A 21,028-nucleotide genomic window follows, 5' to 3' on the forward strand; every position below is an offset into this window, starting at 1 on the left:
CTACAGTTACATATCCGGTGCACACGAAGGGGAAGGAAACATTAACAGCTAATTTCTGCCCTCCTCACCAGTAAACCCACCCTCTCAGGGATACTCGCCAAGGCCACCGGACTGTCCAGTCCCCATCAGAGCAGCCATCTTGATTATCACTACAAAAGTTTTTTTTCTCTTGCTGATAATAGCTCATCTTAACTAATTAGCCTCTCACAGTTTGTATGGTAACTTCCAACTTTTATATGTCTTACTATATGTTTCATTCTATGCATCCGATGAAGTGAGCTGTAGCCCACAAAAGCTTATGCTCAAATATATTTGTTAGTCTCTAAGGTGTCACAAGTCCGCCTTTTTTTTTTTTTTTTAGCAGATAAGGAGCATCTTAGCCAGAGATTACTCGGACTTCTGAATTGCTGAGCAAACAATAGCTCCCTCAAATCAAAGGATAAAACAAACAACTGCTAGGGTGCTTTTATTAAGGACGGGAGGATAGTGGCACTGGAATATTTTTTAGTAATAAGGGTGCTGAAGGCCAGCCCCCTTAGCCCTGTCTGCACCCCCATCCCCTGTCCACCCCCAGCTGAGGCTGGGAGCAGGGCTGTGTCCCCGGGAGGGAGGGACCTGAACGAGGGTAAAGGGGCCGAGCCCACAGCTGGGGGCAGGTGTGCAGCCAGGAGCAGAGTCCCAGGCAGTGGCCGGCAGCCTGGACCCCATGTGCGGGGCCAAGAACAGAGCCCCGGCCCTGGAACCGGGCGCAGGGCCCCAAGAGCGGAGGACTGGGAGTGGGGCCCAGGAGCAGAGCCTCGGGTGCGGGGCCAGGAGCGTGGTCCTGGGCACAGGCCCCGGCCAGGGAGTGGGGCTGGCAGCCAGGATCTGAGCCTCAGTTGAGGGGTTGGGGAGCGGAGTGTGGGTGGAGGCCCACGAGCAGGGCATAGGTGCGGGAAGCACCCCCAGGTTTTTTGCACAGAGCCAGTGGCTAGGGAGTGAGGTCAGTCCCCAGGACCAGAACTGGGGAGTGGAGCCCTGGGCACAGGACCAACGGTCCCACATAAAACATGGGGGTGCTGCAACACTCTCCGTACCCCTACTTCCCACGCCTGTGCAGGAGGGTAGTTTTCTGTGCCTGCTACCCAAAAGGAAAATGAATTAATGTATTTTCTTTGGTTACAGGAAAAGATGACCTTGGAGTGAAGGCATAGGACGTGGAGTCAGGACCCACTACATGACCTAGGGCAAGTTACTTAGGCTTTATCTATATTTAACAGGGGTTGCCAGTATAAACTAGTATAGCTAGACTGGCACCCCCGCCTGCTCCACTGGGACCCAGCTTGTGCCCACAAAAGAGGTTTTTTGCCAGCAGAGCTTAAACCACGTTCCCAAACAGATTAAGCTAAACCAGCAAACAGACTTTTATGCCGGTGTAACTGCATCTGCATTATGGCTTTTGCAGGCACAGATAGGTCCGGTAGAGGTGTATTTTTCACACTCCTAACAAGCAGAGCTGGGTTGGTAAAGCTTTCTAAGATAGCCTAGGCCTTCAACTCTCCAGCCAGAATACCCAAAGTCACTTTGAAAGTCTTGGCCTCTACACCCCAGCTTATCGGGGACATCATCTACCTGTATCACAGGCCTGGTGCGAGCACTATTTAATTAATGTGTGTAAAGCGCATTCAGCTCCTTGGATGGAAGACACTGCAGGAGTGCCAGGTATTGTCGCATGGATTTTATGGGTTTATAAAACATCCAACAAGCCACCTACACGTTAACCATCCCCTTGGCTGCTTCTCCATGGAGAGGGATTTCCATTGCTATCTGCTGAAGGGTATAAGATGCTGTACTTGACCCTGGTATGCATTTGCATGGAAAAAATTCAGAGTTTCAATATCACAGCTAGTAGGGCTCTTTTCAAGGGTAGGTAGGGTCAACTATCTCCTTTTCTAATAACATTGTGACCCGAACACAAGCTGCCTATAATGTTGTGCCTGCTCCAGCTGTGAACAAATCAAGTTGTAGGTGGGGCAGTAGAAGCCAGCTAGGAATACTGACAAAATCCAGGCAGAATTTATTCAAAGTCCGCAGTATTTCATCCACTGGGGATTTTAGCAGAAATCTCCCCTGCATTTTTCAGCTCTAGCTGACTATTTCCCCTCCATTTTAATACCAGATCCTATTGGTAAGGCACATTCAGAAGTTACTAATACGATTATTCACATGAAGTGCTGCTGCTGGACCAAGTTTTATAGAAATCCCACAGATTGTGCATCTCCCAGGCCACCAATTTTAAATCCAATATTTTATTTATTTCTAATAAAGCTGGTTAACATTCTTCAAACAAAATGGGTTTGTCAAAAAAGGTCTGTTTTGAAAATGATTTTTTCCCCCCACAATTGTTAACACTTGTGTATGTATATAGCGTGGGGGGGAATTGGTTATTTTGGGATGGGAGAGGGAGGATGTAAATCAGATTTTGGTAAAATGTAAAATTTCTATAGCCACTTCGCTAATTTTTCAACAACAAAACATCAAATATTTCTCTAAACATTAAAAGAAATGGGTACCATTTCAAACATTTCACAAGGAAAACAATGCTGACATTCCAGCAGTTTTTGTGAAATTGGTTTCCATTTATCCATCAGCTCTCTTGCAGGTGATTCCGCAGCCACCACAATCATCCTGCTGCTGAAGTTTCAGACTGCATTGCTCAATGAAGTATGGGGACGCTGGTGATTCATAGATACTAAGGTCAGAAGGGACCATTGGTGACTTCTGGAACACAGCCTTGTGCTACCGAGCCATGTCCCACCCTGCCGGATCCATTGCTAGTAAAATTTACCAGGTTTGCCATTAAGGAGATCAGAACGTCAGCATTCTCAGAGGCCTGGATGGGCCAGTTGCTCAAGCAACCATTCTCTGACATGGACAATATGGCCAGTTATCGTGACTGAGAAGGTTGTGGCGCGAGACAGTTTTCCCAAGACTTAGCTGCATCTGATTACCTTGAATAGCATTACATCTCGATCTTGATTGATCCAGTGGGAGCCAACCCTTGCCCAGTTTTGAAGGGCACAGAGGCAGGGACTGACCAAAAGAAAGCAAAAGTTTACCAAATCACAGTTAGCCAGCCAACATGTCCTTCTTAACGGTTCTGAAGAGTGAGCTGGAATGGTGCTGCAGCCACGTTTAAACCGCACCTGTGCGTATGTCTTCACTGCAACTAAAAACCTGCAGCTGGCCAGTGCCAGCTGACTTGGGCTAAGGGGCTGTTTAATTGCAGTGTTGACATTCAAGCTCAGGCTGGTGCCCGGGCTCTAGGGCCCTGCGAGGTGGGAATGTCCCAGAGCTCGGGCTGCAGCCCTAATGGTGAAATGTCTACACTGCAATTAAACAGCCCCTTAGCCTGAGCCCAGTGAGCCCAGGCAGTTGGCACAGGCCAGCCGCAGGTGTCTAAGTGCAGCGTAGCTATCCCCTCAAGGTCTCAGCCACCAATGTTTGCAGGGAGGGACAGACAGATGGATGGACATAAACACACACTCCCCTGAGGTCCCTACTGAGCCAAGGAGACAGTTCCCAGATCCCATATAGCCCTGTTTATGCTGCTCAGCTCAGCCATACAAATGAGTTAGCCAGAACAGCTGTTTAAATCAAGATTAAGCAAAGTTCAAGCACCGTAGCATTTGCCCCAGTGCAGAGGGAACTTAGCTCTCCAGAAAACAGCAGGGAGACCCTAAACACACGGAAATTCACCTGGCAACAGACATCTTGTGCCCCTGGCAGTAGCCCAGTAGACTATAAAACCCAACTGTGGCTGGGTAGCTTCTCTACAGCCTACTCACTGGTTAGACACACGGGGCTGCAGGCAGAAAGGCTGCCCAGTTTTCGAGAAGGGGTAGCCCTGTGGCTTTCGGGGCCTCCTTTCAAGGTGGGTCCACAGACGAATCAGAGCATGCTCTCAATAGCCAGGCTGCTTACTGGTCTATTTCTGCCAGCACCTTCTTTTGGAAATGCACGTTTCTCTCTCTCTCTCTCTCTCTCTCTCTCTCATCTCTCCCTGCCATCCCTCTTTCTCTCTCATCTTGGGACATTCACATGAAAGGAACAGCAGGGGGGAAGCACAGCCGCAGCCTCAGACTCCAGCCTGCCTAAAGGGAAGCTTTCTGCATAAAGTAGGCCAGCAATGGCTTTCATATCATTAGCCTTCTAATACTCCATCTCCCCTCAGCTGGTCCTGCCCTTCACCTCCTCCCTGGCCAGGTGACACATTCCTTCTGCTAGATGCGAGCCATGTCTGGCCTTGCTTACCTCGCAGCCACCAGCTGATCCAGCAGATCATACCACAATCCTCAGTGCCCAGCACAGTCTCAGCAGCAGATTCAAGGGCCTGGCTGAGCACAACCCAAACCAAGTGCCTTCTAATTCAGCAGCGGTACTGCGATTCACAAGGGGCTCCCAGTGCACCAGCATCCATGAGCCTACAGAGACAGGGCACATGCCCACGCAAACACATGGGGCCGTGGATACCAGATGCCGCACACACCCAAAACCTTCCTGATGCAACGTCAGAGGAGGGTAAGAAGATAAACTCAGATCTAGGGCTCGTGCACTTTGAATCCTAATCACATCACAGACAGCCCCTTTCGCCATTCAAATTGCCTTTCAAGGAGAGCCTTTTAACAAGAGTCTGCACTGTGTTTTAGCCCTCTGCGGTTAGAATCATTATTGCAATTTCTTGTATCAATTATTCATTGGCTTGGGGAAAAATATATATATTATATTGATCTTTTCTATTCTAGGACTAAGGTATGTGCAATCTCCCTTTCTGAGGGGAAGGCAAAAAGCGAGCTGCTTCCTTTGCTCAGGCAGAGCCAACATGAGCAGTCTGTGCTCGAAATTTAGTTTACCATAGACACTCACTCACAGGCGAGGATCAACTGCTCCCTCTCCCCCTTCAAAAAATTACCTCCGCTTTTACAAGGCGAACAAAATGTGGGTTTGTGCCCTGTTAAATCACGAGAATAAATAACATCACCACGTATTTCTTCTCTGGCTCTTCCCTTCTGTCAATCTCAAAGCACTTTACAAGGTGGTCAGATGGGGCACCGAAACAGATAGGGGTGTGCTCCAGCCATCCCAGTAACTGAGTCTCTCCAGTCCCAATCAAGCATGCTATCCATAGGCCACACAGCCTCCCCTTTAGCTTCTTTATGACATAAGATGGCCTGAAAAGGTTGGGTTTGTTTATAAGGTTTTGCCTTCCCCGGACTTCCCCACTTCCCCACAGTTTCAGGAATCCAGATCTGCTCTTTCCAAGAAATCCTCCAGCAAAAAAAGACGGAAGACTCAGAAATGAGTCTTGGGAGTTGTAGCCCACAGAGCTAGCTTAGCCCTTTCTTTTACTTAGCAGTAATGCAGGGAACCTACAGGCCTGTAACCTGTAAGACCCTGGCTTAAGCAAGTTAGCATAAGTAAAGGGCGCCTATGACTTTTAGCATAGATAAATGGCCCGACAGTTACCGTAGATCAGGGCTCGGCAACCTTTCAGAAGTGGTGTGCCGAGTCTTCATTTATTCACTCTGATTTAAGGTTTCATGTGCCAGTAATACATGTTAATGTTTTTAGAAGGTCTCTTTCTACAAGTCTATAATATATAACTAAACTAGTGTTGTACGTGAAGTAAATAAGGTTTTTAAAATCTTTAAGAAGCTTCATTTAAAAATTAAATTAAAATGCAGAGCCCCCGGACCGGTGGCCACGACCCGGGCAGTGTGAGTGCCACTGAAAAATCAGCTTGCGTCCCGCCTGTGGCACAAGTGCCATAGGTTGCCTACCCCTGCCCTAGATTTGGGGGAACTAAGAATACCTTGCTCAAGAGAAGGAGCTGGTACATACCACCACCAGCCCATCACAGGAACCCTGAACTGACACCGGGTTGGATATTTTAGGATAGAATCATTGGGAGATGTTTAACCACAAACTTGCTTTAGCAGTTGGTGACATACATGATCATGAGCGAACAGGCATTAATGTGTTCATCTATAGGATAAATGCACCCCAATATTATGAGGGTGAGGAAGTTAGATACACACATGGAAGGCTGGGCATCTGAATGAATATTTGTGATAGTACCCAGACCCTATAATAAGCCAAGCCACCACGTTGCGGGGGCTAGATGTCCCTCACTGGCCCTTCAGATCTTTATTGTCATCTACCACCAACCTTGGGACATTTGGGGAACCTGGACCATCGGACTCATGTGGCATGCCAGGTATGGGGCTGGTCCTTTGTGTCTCACCACCAGGTCCCTGAGGAAGGGTGTGAGTATATAAGTATATGAGCATATGCAAGGGATGATACCAAAGATAGCAATAATACAGTATTACGGTTACTTGTTCCTGTGGATTGGAGCTTTCTTGTCTTTACTTATTGTTTTAATAAACATGGCCAAGGCTGTGCTTGCCCTCGGTGTGAATGTCTTTGCCATACGTGACAGGGTTCCCTACACAATATTAATTCTGTGGAGCCTGATTCTGGGATGAGAACCCTATTACCCCAGCTCAGTAAATCAATAGCAATTGGCAATCAATACAATTATTATTAACCATTATAAAGGATCAGGCTACAGAGTTCTCAGTCCTTAATTCAAGCTGCTGTTGAATCCTTAACTAAGAGCATTTCTTTTGTCAGTTAAATGAAATAGGTTCTAACAAAATAACCCTGAAGTGTTGTAAACCAAAATCCCTTCCCTTAATTAATTAGTTTCGCTTTCTTGGAATCTGCTGTGTCATAATCCTAGCAGTTCTCCAGTGATCCATAGTGTCTCACAGGGTGATCATGGCCTGAATTTTAAGTGCTTAAAAAAAAAAAAAAAAGAGGCAGGAAATTACCAAAAAATTTTTTTTAAAAAATCCCTTTAAAATTACAAAAGTAATCCAGGCCTTCTTTATACATCATACAGAAGCCAAAAAGCATGCAAACTCCATTTCCCCCCCACCCCTGGCACGTCACCTTTAACCTCTGCATAACTTCTGAAATGTGGGCAGGATGGGAAGGGAAAATAAGACTACATGATAAACTGAGTATGACAGAGCGAACAGCAAGCATGATAAGCTGACCGTCAGCTGATGGTCAATAAGAGAGGAACCCCTTCCCTGCCATGCACAAAAGACCAAGCCCACAGCTGAGCCGATACTTGCCACAAATGAATTATTTGCTTTGCCAGATCGTTCTTAGCAATTTGCCAAGGCCCGTCTGTAAAATGGAGATGCGTGAGCTGGCTGATTTCACAGAAGGGTTATGAGGGCCGGTTTGCAGTGCGCTTTGAGATCCTTGTGGGAAAGGTGCTGTAGAATTGCAAGACATTGTCCGCAATGGCAGCAACATTAAACCCATTAAAACAATGCAGTGATCTGTCTGTGCTTCCTGAGTTGTAGCCACCCCTTAAGGGAGACACGGGTCACAAAGTCTCCACTGCTTATTTCCTCCTGATTGATTTTTCTTGACAACTTCCCATGATGGGGATTTTTGAAAATGCCTCAAGGTGGAAGTCCCAGTTAATCATATCTAAAAATAAGGACATTTTCCCTCCCCTGTTCCGCACTCACCTCCCCTCTTCTTGCCAACGTATGTATCACAGATTATCAGTTTCAGATGGATAACGGAGCCATACACCGACTCCATTAACAAGAACTGTTCTGTAAGCAGATGCTCTCCAAGCTAACTGAGCCCAAAACGTAGGTTTTGTAAAAAAAAGCCTTCCTAAAACCAAAACATAGACCAATTCAGCGTGCCCCCTGAATTCTGCTGCAAACAGTTTTTTAAAAAAACAAATAAATAAATATTCCCCAAAATTGCTGCAGCATCAAGTCAGTTTCTAGGATTTTCCCTTCCAAGTTTTCATGCACTAACTAGAAAACGCTCTAGTGTGTCCCCTATCAGTTTCATCTACTCACTTAGACTACAAGCTCTCTAGGGCAGGGACCGGCTGCATGCCAGGACTCTTGTGATCAGACCATGCATAATAAATACGAAAAACCGTAACAAACACCACTCTCCAACCCAACAAATTAAAAAACAACCCTGACGGGTAATAAACAGTGAAGAGCAAATGAGATTTGCAAAATCCTCTCCTTTTTGATAACCTACAGTGTTACTAGGAACACGGTTTCAGAGTAGCAGCTGTGTTAGTCTGTATTTGCAAAAAGAAAAGGAGTACTTGTGGCACCTTAGAGACTAACAAATTTATCTGAGCATAAGCTTTTGTGAGTGAGCTGTAGCTCACGAAAGCTTATGCTCTAATAAATCTGTTAGTCTCTAAGGTGCCACAAGTACTCCTTTTCTTTTTACTAGGAACACGGTGATTTTTAAGCCCTTTTAAATGCAGTTTCAGGGCCCCAAGTTCAAACTCTCTGTTTAGATCACTGGTCATCAGCCAGGTTTCTGAGCTCACCCAGACAAGTGGCATTTCCTTTTTAAGCACGCTGCCCCCTCTAATAGTCAATCTGCCCTGAGCCACAGGAGCGCCTGTCCACCTCATTGTCATTCCAGCAGCAACAGGCAGAATATGTGCCATAGGAGGTGACCTCCAGAGAGCATCTGCTGCTTCATTCTGACCTGTCTCGATGATAGATACATTGATAAAACTACCCTTCCCGACATTAAAGTCACATGTCCTAGTTACTTCAAGCCAGCCAGATTTTTTATCCAATGCTCTTTGTAGCACATATTCCCACAGCTGCGTCCCACAGCTCAGACTGGTAACAACCCAATATTCCATTAAAAACTGCCAAGGGCTCAGACAGTTTATCAAACACACCCAGTAACCCAGCACTGGCCTCACTGCATTGGGCCATTCGTAATCTGTAACCCTGTAAACAGCAACAGACTAGCTCAAACCTTCCTGCAGAGTTAGAAAGGAAAGGGGATTTCTGGGGGCAGTTACCTGACATGGGGAGGAGGTGCACAACGACAGATTTTTCTCAGCTCCAGCTACTTCACCTGCAAATCATTTTCCTCCAATATAATCATGGAGTTTGCATGACGGCACAGCCCCTTAGGCAGATGCTGGGGTTCGATTCGTCTCTCACTGGGTATAAATAGGACTAACTCTGCTGAAATCAATAGACCTACACAGGTCGAAGATGAATGAGACCCTAAAAGCTTTAAAAACAACCAAACCATATATGGCATTTCACGTCATTGTATCCAGCATCATTGCCCCTCACCAGACGGGGTAATACAGGAGACATGGCTGTACAACCAAACCCGTGTTCTACAACCCACCTTTCAAACTAATTTGAACACAATACTATTTTTGGACAAATACCCCATTAGCCCCCCCCCCCCCAGCCATTCACCACCCTACAGGAGCTAGCCTGTGTGCCCTGCAGTCGTCCACTTTGCTTCCAAAAGGTGGGATACAGCACCTCACCTCAAGGATGCTGACCATTTGGACAAGGTGGCATTATAGATCACGCTACACCGGCATCAGCTGTGCGATACTGAATCTCTCATTAGCCCTTTGACTCCTACTCATACTCCATCCTTACTTATCACAAAGACCTACAGAGCACCTCGCCCGGCCTGTTATAACAGCCCTATCTGCCGCATACACAGCCCTTGCATTTGCATATCAGTTGTTACAGTCTTATATAAAAGACGCTATAGAGCAGAAAGGACCCACTTAGCCCAGGATTGTTCCAAAGAGCACAAATATCCAATGTGGACCACAGGCCACCTTACCCTCCTTTTATAAAAGGCAATGGCACCAAGTAAAAGGTTGAGAGGGATTCCCGCCCTTCTCACATGACAAGCATTCGGCCTTATCCGCCTCCTGCTTCCGAACTCAGGGAAGCACAGATGTTCCGATAGAACCTGCATTCCTTGTTAACATAATCTTCTTCAATCACTGGGCTAAAGAATGCTCAAGGCGCTCAGGCTGCAGGCTGGCGCTAGACAGAGAGAGGACGTGGCTGGTACCTCACCTTATAAGGTGGTTGAGAAAAAAGCAGATGGCAGTTGGGGGCATAAGTGGAAAGCCAGCAAGTCTCCCACAGAAGCATCTGAAGGAATTCAGATTCTCTCAATCGTGAGAAGAAAGCCGCAGTTAAGAGATAGTAAACGCTGCAGGGTGGCGGGCTGCTTCATGTGTGCTAAAAGGCGGTTTTTTTTCCAATGAGGTTTATAATCATCTTTGATCAGAAGGAGAGCTGCCAGTCAGGCTGCAAGTCTGCCTTGAAGATGATGGAATTTAAAGAGAAGGGAGCCCATCAAACACCCAGATTAAGTAATTCTAGAAGTAGAGATCTGTCTGTCATTGACAAAACTGGGCACACCCACAATTACACTCTAGTGACAATAAACCTCCAAACAAAATGAGCAGACTGACGAAAGGAGAGAGTCTTTTGTCACCAGGCTGTACTAGGCAAGATCAACTTCCAAAACACTTTAGGCTCCACTGGTGGACACAACTTAAAATGTGGTACCAAGGGCGGATCAGATCCCCCCTGCAGATTTCTCTGGGCAAGAAGATTTGTCTCCCCACAGCTTGTTTAATTGGTACTATGTTTCTATATGCGAGTGCCATGGCCACAACGCTCGAAACTGGATGCCTGAAGTAGGGCATCTAACAAAGAGCTGACCTGCTTTTCAGAGGTCTTGAGCACCTACAACTCCCACTGATTTCCGTGAGAGCAGATGGATGCTCATCACCTCTGCAAATCAGGTCAAACACATCCACTTTGGGTCCCTACATGAGGCTTTCATGTTAGAACTTACATAGTTGAACATTTTGGCAGTTATTGGTATTTGGGGGACATCTCTCTGCTCTGCACAGAGGAGTGGGGAAAGAGACCTAGAGGATTTCAGGCCTCCCCTATGTAGCTGACTGTGATCCAGGTGGAGTAGTAGTTTGGGAAGCCTTTGTCCTCTCTGGGCAGCTAGGAAACAGGCCCTGCTGTGATCTGAAGCCATCTCTTCTTGCTGGGGAAACATAGCAGCTGCAGCCCCAGCTACCCTGGAGCTCGCAACCTAGAGCTAATCACCACCAATTCCATAAAGCTGTGCAGCCTGCAGTCACGTGCGGGGTGCTGGGTTGACTCATTTTCTGAAGGCTCTTGCCCATGACTTTTTCAGAGCAACATGATTCATGAGAGACACTAAGCCCCCTCCCTGCAGCCGTGCTGCTTGTGACTCACACAGACTTCCCAGCTGTCCTGGAACTCCAGATTTTCCAGATCCCCAGCATCTGAGGACAAAGAGGGAACCAGAGTGGGGGTAGGCAGGAGGGTGTCAACCATTTCAGTCATTTCTCCTCTCTCAGTGTTTCTTCACACGGTTCTCTCCCATTGGCACCATGCTCAGGAACAAAGCCCTTTAACTCCTCCAGGGCCAGAGTTCATGTGAAAAGATTTCCACAGAAAGCAGCACTGGCAAGTCCCCTCCACCGCACAGCCCCCCCATTTACTGGTTTCAGGGAAAGGCATGGGGCTGTGCTCATCCTGACCTGCCCCCCACACCTAGCACAGCCTTGAGTTGCAATTTAACACAGCTTTTTAAATGCAATTGTATTTGTTTTGCTGTCGAAGCAAAGCAGTTCTTTGCCCCACAAAACCTAGCAGATGTGGCCAAAAAAACCCAAATTACCGGCCAGGGATTAAGATTTACCTTTCCCTAAAGGCCACTGCTTGCTACATTGTATCCTGGAGCTGGGCCTAATACACTCTGATAGACAAAGGGCCCAAAACAGTTTTAAGGTCCAAAATCTGTGAAGCAACTGGACTAGAAACATATGCTTTATAGACTGGAAACCCTAGCTCTCCGTGGGAATAAGACAGTCATGTCTATTCCTGGCACAAGATATAGGACTTTAATAATCTTGCTTCCCTCTCCATCACCTCAGTTTGGACATAATTTTAGCAGGCACTACATAAAGGAAAGTTACAGATAGAAACTAAGGCTTTATATCAGCTGAAAGCATGAAATCCCATCTCTAAAACCTCAACACTAGCTCCCCTACTGTAACCAGTGGCCCGTGAGGCAATGCCCAGTGGACTGAGATTGCTGGCAGGTAACACGGTGCATGTCTCCTCCTTGTCTTAGGCACGGCTAAAAATACTACTTTCCCATGGATGCAATTTCGGTAGCTGTCATGGGGACATAAAGCAACTGGAAATGGGACTGGGTCTGCCATCTCAAACAGGAAGGGATGGTCTTTACTAGACAGCCTCTCTATGGGTCGAACATGCCATGATAAAGTTTGAGGCTTCCTGGCCCAAAGCATTAATCTTGCAAACTGTTGGAGTTCTAGATTATCAGATGCTAAAATCAATGCATGGTATGAAGTGGGGAGGAGGGGGATGGGAAGCGAGATAGTAATCAGAGGGACCAGAATCTCCTGCTAGCTTTGGCAGGTCATCATTGTGACAGAGGAGCAGAAATGCTTCAAAGCAGTGGTTTTCTATCTCTGGCCCACGGACCACCTTAGACCGTGTCTAAGGGGTCTGTGAAATATTGTTACCACCATAGAACAGTGGTTTTCAACTTGGGGCCCACAGATTATGCCTATGATTGGAGGTGTGGACCCCTTTAGAATTTGAAATTTTTTAGGGTTCCACAAATGAAAAGAGATTGAAACCCACTGCTTTAAAGACCAGCAACATATACAATAATGACAGCATCTGCACCATTCAACAAAATCATGAGAATCCCACCCTGCAAAGGATTGTAAGGAATTCTGCTGTTTTTCCCCCCATAAAAAACAGCCAAGCAAAAAACAATCATCAAGTCTTCATCCAATTTGCTCTGTCTGTAAGAAATAGTTGAAGAAACTGACTATATAGGCCCCACGCCTGCAACTAATAGCATGCAGGTGGACTAATGGGGTTCCAAACGGATGCAGCAGTCTGCCCTGGTACTGTCAATTGCAGAATTGGGCCTCAGTCTTTGTACATATCTCCACCTCCCTTGACAGCTGCATTGGTGATATACTATTTGGGATTTATTTTAGTTCAGTAAAGAGTGAAAATTCCACTCCAGGCTGAAAATGCACCCCAACCCACAAAGCAAATAAGCTGTAACTGACATATTTTATAATGATGTCATGATGACTACAGTTGGAGTTTGTTTTGATATTCAGATGCTTCTGTCCATCTAGGTACTTATATGGCCCCTACCACTGTAGATGAGCACCTATGCCTGGCTGCATATTTTCTACTTTGAAGGATGCTTCTAGGGGGATTTACATCATTGCACTATTAAAGTTATGTCAAAAGCACCTAGAGCACGTGACAGATACCTCTACCTTCCCAGTTTCACATATAAAATAAACAAGCAATCCAAAGGACGAGGTTATATGCCCACATCTAGAAGAGAACAGAACTACCAAGTCTAAGGGTATATTAAGGTTAACAGAAGTCAACATTCCATTAAGATGTATGAGGACTGTCTCCCCATTCTTCTACCGGTGCAGCACTGTTTCTATAGGTGTGGCTACTTAGTAAACAAGACAAACAGCCCACTGATTTCTAGTGTAAGCATTATCTCCCTAAATATTACAGCTGCAGATCTCACACTATGCAGAACAAAGTAAGACCAGCAAAGTGAACCTTGCATTGCCCCAAAGTTTCAATTATCTCTAACTGACAGAATTTGAAGTGTTCCATTGCCCTTCATTTATACACACCAATAACACAGCTGCAGTCCCCCCAAGATAGGTAGGACAGGTCTGGTTAAGCGCTGGAGACGTTCCCAAATCAGAAATACAATTTAAAAAAGCCGTATGGAGAATGGAGAAAGTGAAAAGAGCGATAGTTTTGTGGAAAAAGAGAATAAAATCAGTAGGCTTGGAAGGAACTGATTTTTATCAGTAAACATCGATTTCCCCAAGCACACACAAAGCAATGAACGAAATATTTCCATCAATATTAACTGAAATTTATACATAGGCAAAGTAAGAAAAATGCTGCTTGATAACTTTGATTTAAGGATATTTACTTTGTATATTTTGTCATGTGGTGTTGACAGTTTGTTTTAATGGTCATAAAGCTTTAACTTTCTGAATCACAAGCTCCACCATCAGTAAATAATTGTCTGACCAACCCTATTGTCTGACACCCCGGACCCATTAATACCCTGCAACTGTGAAAATTTAAAATTGAATAAAAAATGCCTAAAAATAAGCATCAATATTCATCGGTGAAATCATTAAAGAAACAAAAGTCACATTCTGCCAAGCCTAAAGTTATACAACTGCTGTTTACAGTCTCCCCTCAATATGTTCTGGGTAAGCTTTGCTGCGTGAAAATAGGAGATATTTGTTCATGACATTTAATGAGAATAAAAACATTTGAGATTGCATTCCAGATTAATTTTGGAATGCAAAGTTTCTGGGTGGTTTGGTTTTTTTCCCCCTCAAAAGCACCAAAGTGGTAGTTTTCATATCAAAACATGAAAAATTTAAGTGTCAAACATTTCAATGAAAAAAAACCCCACCTTTAGTTAAATACATTTCTAGATACTGAAACTTTGTTTTCACTCAAAAATAGCCCAATTTGCAATTAAGAAAAAGGAAAAAAAGCACCCTTTCCCCAAGTCACAGATAATGCTAAAGACCTCCCATTTTGAGGTTTTCAAATTTTGTTACAAATCTTTTACATGCATCCAAGGCAGTGATTCTGCAAGTCATTGGGTGATTCTGCAAGCCTGTGTGAAGCAACTTGTAAGATGAGGACCCTATGGAAGACATAGCAGACAGCTACAAGGAGAGAAAATGGGAGGAAACATCTTGGCTGTGGCCTGTAGGTAGGTGGTACCATTCCAGAATCATAGAACTATAGGGTTAGAAGCGGCTGCAGGAGTCATCTAGTCTAGCCTCCTGCCAAGATACAGGATTTGTTATGTCTAAACCATCCAAGACAGATGGCTATCCAAATGCAAATGATAAATAATAAAAGGAAAAATAACTGCATCCGACAGACCAGAAACCACTTCCAGTGAAATTCTACCTACTATACAATGAAGTACAATAATGTCCCAAGTTGCTGCCAGAGACTGTAGGGTGGCTTAGAGACTTCTGTAAAGCAGGGCTCTACTCTATGGGCTTGGCTACACTTACATTTTATAGCACTATAACTTGCTGACTCAGGAGTGTGAAAAATCAGCCTCCCCCCCCCCACGAGCGCAGCAAGTCAGAACGCTTTAAAGCGCTAGTGTAGACAGGCTCCCAGCGCTCGGAGCTAATCCCCTCATGGAGGTGAATTACCAGGAATGCTGGGAGAGCTCTCTCCCAGCGCTCACGCACAACTTCAAGGCGCTGCCACAGAAGCGCTTTGAAGTTTCCGTTGTAGCTATGCCCTATATATTGATGCTTTTAAAGAATGCTACTCATTAAGAAACATTTGCAGTCAAGTTATTCCTTGTGTCATCTCCAAAGGGAAAAGAAAAGGAGGCTAAAGGTACATGACGATGCCTGCATCTCCCCGCGTTGGTGGGGTGTTATAACCACCATTCAGCACACCGAATTAAATTCTTCTGTGGCATAAAGGGGCCCTTGCACTTTTATCATTTAATTTCCTTCTTCTCCACCCTTTGCAACGTTCACTCAGAAGCCAGAAGCTAGTTTCCTATTCAATTCATCTTGGTTATTTTATCTGGAAAACAATGATTTCCTCTCCTTCTGTTCCCCGTGCAGCTGAAATGAACAGGGATGTTGTTGTTTATATCCTTGTTTATGCACCATCCTCAGTCAAGTCAAGCCAGTTCCAAGAATAGCTATTGTAGCAATCGCTACTGTGACTATCAATCCCGCAAAGAGGCTGCTTTGTTGTTGAATGTGTTATTTTAAAGTTCTTGGCAATGAAGTGATGTCGCAGGTTGTTTTTGTAAGTAGATATGTAGCGTGAACAACCCCCCTCATGATTCTAAGCTATTGTTATTAAACATTTAGTAGCATCCAGAGGTCCCAAAGTGCTAGGCACAAATGTACAGACCCTGCCCCAAGGAGATCACAATTGGATCTGCATAGGAAGGCATTTGCATGTGGTATGGAGTTTCCAGCTGTCAACATGGTTCTGAACAGAAACAAGGACTTTCCCCTTATGAATCAAATTGTAGGATTGGAACCCTAGCGTAAGAAATGCAGTTTGCAGTTTACAATCTCGGGCACAGTCTCTTATATTTATTGGAAAGATTATTAAGCAGGAAGGGCTTGTTAACCAGTCGCAGTAAGAGGATTGGTATCTAGGTGCATGAGAAAAGAGGTTTGCCCAACTTGGCGAAGAGCTGCTGGGAATTAAAATGGAATTTTTTTATTCTGTTAATAACCAATCCGGTCATTTGTTGTTGTTTAAATGCTATTTGGTATTGTCATTCAAGGTGACCGGGGGCCTCCCTGCAGAAATTGAAGCTGCTTCATGAAGTCTCCAATCAGAGCAACACAAAGATATGCCATTGTAGGTGTAGAACATTAAAGCAATCCACAGCAGCAATTTGCAGATTGCCTTTAATCCTGTTACTTTTAATTAATGTAATTTACGCTTCTCCAGAGCAGTGACATTCATGTAGTTTAAGATCTTATACATGTCTCCTTTTGTACATGTATGTTGCAATAGTGTTTGGATTTCTGGAGAGGTAGTCTTTATTATTTATTACTAGCATTACCATAGTGCCCACAGATCATGGTCACCTGTACAGCACCGGCTAATTCAAAGCCTGTGACACAGAGATCTCGGAAGTTAACATATTCACATTTATTCCTGCATAATATTTACTGCTGGATTTTTTCCTTCATAATTCCTAGCACTGCACATTTGAAGAAGGGAAGGGTTGAAGGATATCAGGGGATTTAAAGCTTGATAGAGCCAAGAGACATCTCTGAAGAAGCTGGGGCCCCTTTCATCTTGCAAAGCTGGAAAGGGGGGATGGGCAGGGGAAGAAAGCATCTCCAGGCTTCAGCCACTTCAAGAGCTTATTGCTGTTTATATCACAAAGTAGCACAGAAATATCACCTGCAGAATGTGCCTTGACCTACCGAGCAGCTCCCCCACCTTTCCTGGCTCACATGCTTTCTACGGGCTCTACAATTCCACATCGTCTCCTTCTAGGAGTGACGCAGGGAGAGCTGCCAGCAACCACCTGCAAGCAGCTGAACCACTCTGGTCATCTCAGAGAGATCCCAGGAGCAGTTTTTGGCAAACCTCCAGCTCTGAACCTCATGCTCCCCTCTTGAAAGAAGGTAATTGCATGTTAATAAATCATCTTAACAGAAGCCCTATCCGTGTACCTCCGTCCTACCATATCCAGATACACCCCACCCACTCACTCCACTCTTACCCTCCCTCTACCCCTCCCCTCCTCACCATTCTCCAGAGCCAGGACAGGGAGGATCACTCGCCTTCTGCCATCCCTCCTACACATGGAGTTACTTCTGCAACCTCTTCAAATCCCACCTGAGCACTTGCCCTGTAATCCTTACTTGTGCCAGCAGCTCCACAGAAATAAATGTGACCACTCCCACGAGTAAGGGTTTGCAGGACAGGGCCAAATAACTGAAAATCCTTCAGGCCAGGGATCAGTCATTCTATAGCTTTGTGTACACCCGCACTTTTCAGGAAATTTCCCACCACTGCACTACCGCCCACAAGGCACTAATGCAGACAAGATCTCCACACCTTCACCACCATTTTGGGTATGCCTAAAGTTGGATGACCCAGTGGCAAAATCCCCCATGGCCTCTCCACACTAGTACTGCCGCCAAGAGAGCTGCAACGGTGCTAACACAAGAGTGGAAGATTTTACGTAGCCTGTGAAATACACACCTACAACATCTGCCTTTTCCCCTGAGCTCACAGTCAGCTCCTTCTTTGTGTAATGCACCCTGCAATGCTCTGTTCAAAGAGCCCTGTAATGCAGTAAGTTGTGTGGCGCTCACCTGGCATCACTGATGTAACAAGCCAGCAGCCACTCAAATGACTCCACGTGTCCCAAATACGAAAGGAATTTTGTCATGTTAATTGTTACATCTGTTCAAGAAGAGAACCCCCCCCCCACACTCTAATTCATTATGTTAAAAATACACATTTCTCTTACAAAGAGGTGCAAAAGAAACACACTAAAAGATGAGTAAGAGCACTGTCTATATTCTGTACCAATAGTCCCTGTGTCTCCACCACTCCTCTGGGCTTTGGGGCCTCCCCATATTTTGGGCAGGTAAGAATAGCAGGTCCAGGAATCAAGTCCCCAAGGATGTACAAAGCCCTGCGCAGGAAACACAAGGTAATATTTGGAAGTGCGCCCCTGGCTATTTTGACAGGTTTCAGAGTAGCAGCCGTGTTAGTCTGTATTTGCAAAAAGAAAAAGGAGGACTTGTGGCACCTTAGAGACAAATAAATTTATTTGAGCATAAGCTTTTGTGAGCTACAGCTGAATGCATCCGATGAAGTGAGCTGTAGCTCACGAAAGCTTATGCTCTAATAAATGTGTTAGTCTCTAAGGTGCCACAAGTCCTCCTTTTCTCCTTGCTATTTTGTAACTCCTCAACCCTAGCTACCTTCCAGGAGAGGCTGGGAGGATCAATTAAGGGCTGCAAAAGCACTCTGAAGAGGAAGAGCAAGGTAAGCGCCAAGCATTATGTCAAGCGGATATTTATACATTATAAGTATCAGTATTTGTAAACCGTGCCCTGGCCAGGGAAGGGCTCCCACACAGACAGCAGGAACGGCTTTAGCGCAACCCGCCCAGATGAAATGATTTGTTCTTGTAGAGAACAAAATCAGATCCAGTGGAGAAGCGTGTGTTTTTCCTAAGCCATTGAAATGCAGACACCGCATCCCGGAGAAGGCGGCGGGGGGGAAGAGAAGTGAAAGTTACAAAGCGGGGAGGGAAGGACACGCGATTGCAACAGGGCACAACAGAAACCCCCCCCCCCCCCCCCCCCCCGAGGCTGCTCTCTCTGCCGGGAAGCCTGGACACATGGCCCGGCCAGCGCACCGAGGACAAAAGTTTCCCTTGCTCTCCGGAATGCGGGGGGAGGCGGCGAGAAATCCCCGCGAGGGGCCCGCCCGGCGCCCCCCTCCGACCCTCGCCGCCGCTTCGGACCCGGCCACCCCGCCCGGCGGCGCCCCGGGGGCTCCCCCTGCCCAGGTGGGGGAGAGGGGCGGCAGGCCCCCGCCCCGCCCCGCCCGGCAGCTGCCCGGCCCCGTTCCCGGGGCCTCCGCGCCCTGCCGCTGCTGCCCGGCCCCGTTCCCGGCGAGAGCCGCCCAACTTTAGCCCCGTGCTTCCGCGCCGGTGCAGCGGGGCCTGCAGGCGGCTTGGCGGCGTGCGCCGCCCACTCATCCCCGGGGCGGGAGGAGACGGACCGGCCCGCAGCCCCGTTACCTGCCGGCCGCATGGTCCCGAGCCGAGCCCGGCGCAGCCCCCGGGGAGCGGGCTACGGGGCCGGGGGCAGGCGGCGGCTCGCCCGGGCCCCCTCCCGCGCCGCCGGCGGCATGCAGCCCGTGGGGAGCCGGGCCGGCTGCTCTCCGCTCCCGCCGGCCGGCCAGGGAGGGGGCTGCAGGCGCTTCGCAAAGGCCACGGTGCCCGCTCCGCAGGGAGCCCCCCGGACACCGCGGCGGCGCCGGCTGGTGCTGCTGCTGCTGCCCGGGGTTAACCCTGCCGGTCCCAGCCCCTCCGCGCGGATCCGCCCCCTGCCCGCCGGGGCTCCCCCCGCCGCACCGCCCCCGAGCTCCACCCACCCCGCCGAGGGGCCCGAGCCGCGGCGGCCGCGCGTCCCGGGGGGAGCCGCGGCGCTGAGCCCGCCGCTCCGGGGCAGATCTCAGGCCGCCCAGTGAGCGCGGCAAGGGGGCGCCTTGCACCGCTAGGCGCCGGCAGAAACGCAGCCGCAGGGCTGGGGGGGGGCCCTGGACGCGCGCCCCAGGGTTACTGGCTTCCAGCCCAAAGGGCCTTCGCTCTGCAAACTGCTCCCCGCAGGACCTCGGTGTCAGGGGGCCGCGGGCAGGACCAGGGCCGGACCGGGCGGTCAGCACTGGACAAACGGGAGGAAGGGTCAATAGTCAATTGCATTCAGCTACTGGCTCCGGCGCTCACCAGACTGGCCGGTCCAGTGGGTACGATTTCAGCCTGACTGACACGTCCGCCAGTGCATACCTGCCTCCCATTCCTGTTGACCAGGGGCGTACGGTCATAACAGACCCAACGTTTTGCTCCAAAAACAAATGAGTAGGAGGGAGTTTTATCTCTGGGTTAAAGTCACTTGGACTGGAAGCTCCTTGGGGCATGGACTGTCTTTTCGTTGTGCATGGCTCTGATCCCTGAATGGACCCTTCACTCTTGACTGCATGACAAGTATTAATTACTAAAGAGTTTAGCAAAACCTAGGGGAGAAGGTAGCAATATTTTTCTCTCTTCACCCAGGTCTGCCTAGGATTTCACAGATGCCCCTACGCCTCACACCGAGGCCACTAGGAACTTCATGGTGACAGCATGAATACCGATCTTCCAGTTTCAAAAGCACATGGATGGCAGAAGAGAGATCACTTGAGCATTACCTGTTAGGTTCACTCCCTCTGGGGCACCCGGCATTGGCCACTGTCGGCAGACAGGATACTGGGCTGGATGGAGCTTTGGTCTGACCCAATATGGCCATTCTTATGTTCACAGGCCCCTACCATTTGAACTAACAGAGAATCTCAGCTGTACAGGGCCTATGACACACAGCTGAGCATCAGCTGTTAGACACACCAGTGCATGTAATAGAGCCAGTAGAAAAATGGTGAATATTCAGTGCAAAGAATTTTTGAAAATGTTCAAGAAAAAAATAAAAAATTCACAAAATTGTGACCATCTTTCCCATGGGCAGGTGTCTATGTCTGTCTATATATAGACCACATACATGATGATCAGACCTTTGTGATAAATTACATTTAATATGAACCTTTGATCACCTCACCTCACCTCCACTTTGCCCACTAATCCATCTCTACCTGGATTGCTTCTAACATTCCAAATATTAGCTTTAAGCAGAAAAAGACATTTCCTTCTTTTCCCC

General features: G+C 47.3%; 1 protein-coding gene across 1 annotated transcript in view; it reads right to left on the reverse strand.

Annotated features, from left to right (window-relative positions):
- Positions 1-19,641, reverse strand: part of NDST1 (N-deacetylase and N-sulfotransferase 1) — a 67,567-nt gene extending 47,926 nt beyond the window's left edge. The window contains 1 exon segment of the mRNA XM_038413796.2: positions 19,360-19,641. The gene's annotated coding sequence lies outside the window, so the exon portion shown is untranslated.
- Positions 19,642-21,028: the final 1,387 nt, after the last annotated feature.

The sequence above is a fragment of the Dermochelys coriacea genome, chromosome 8, assembly GCF_009764565.3.
Source record: "Dermochelys coriacea isolate rDerCor1 chromosome 8, rDerCor1.pri.v4, whole genome shotgun sequence".
NCBI classification, from domain to species: Eukaryota; Metazoa; Chordata; order Testudines; family Dermochelyidae; genus Dermochelys; species Dermochelys coriacea.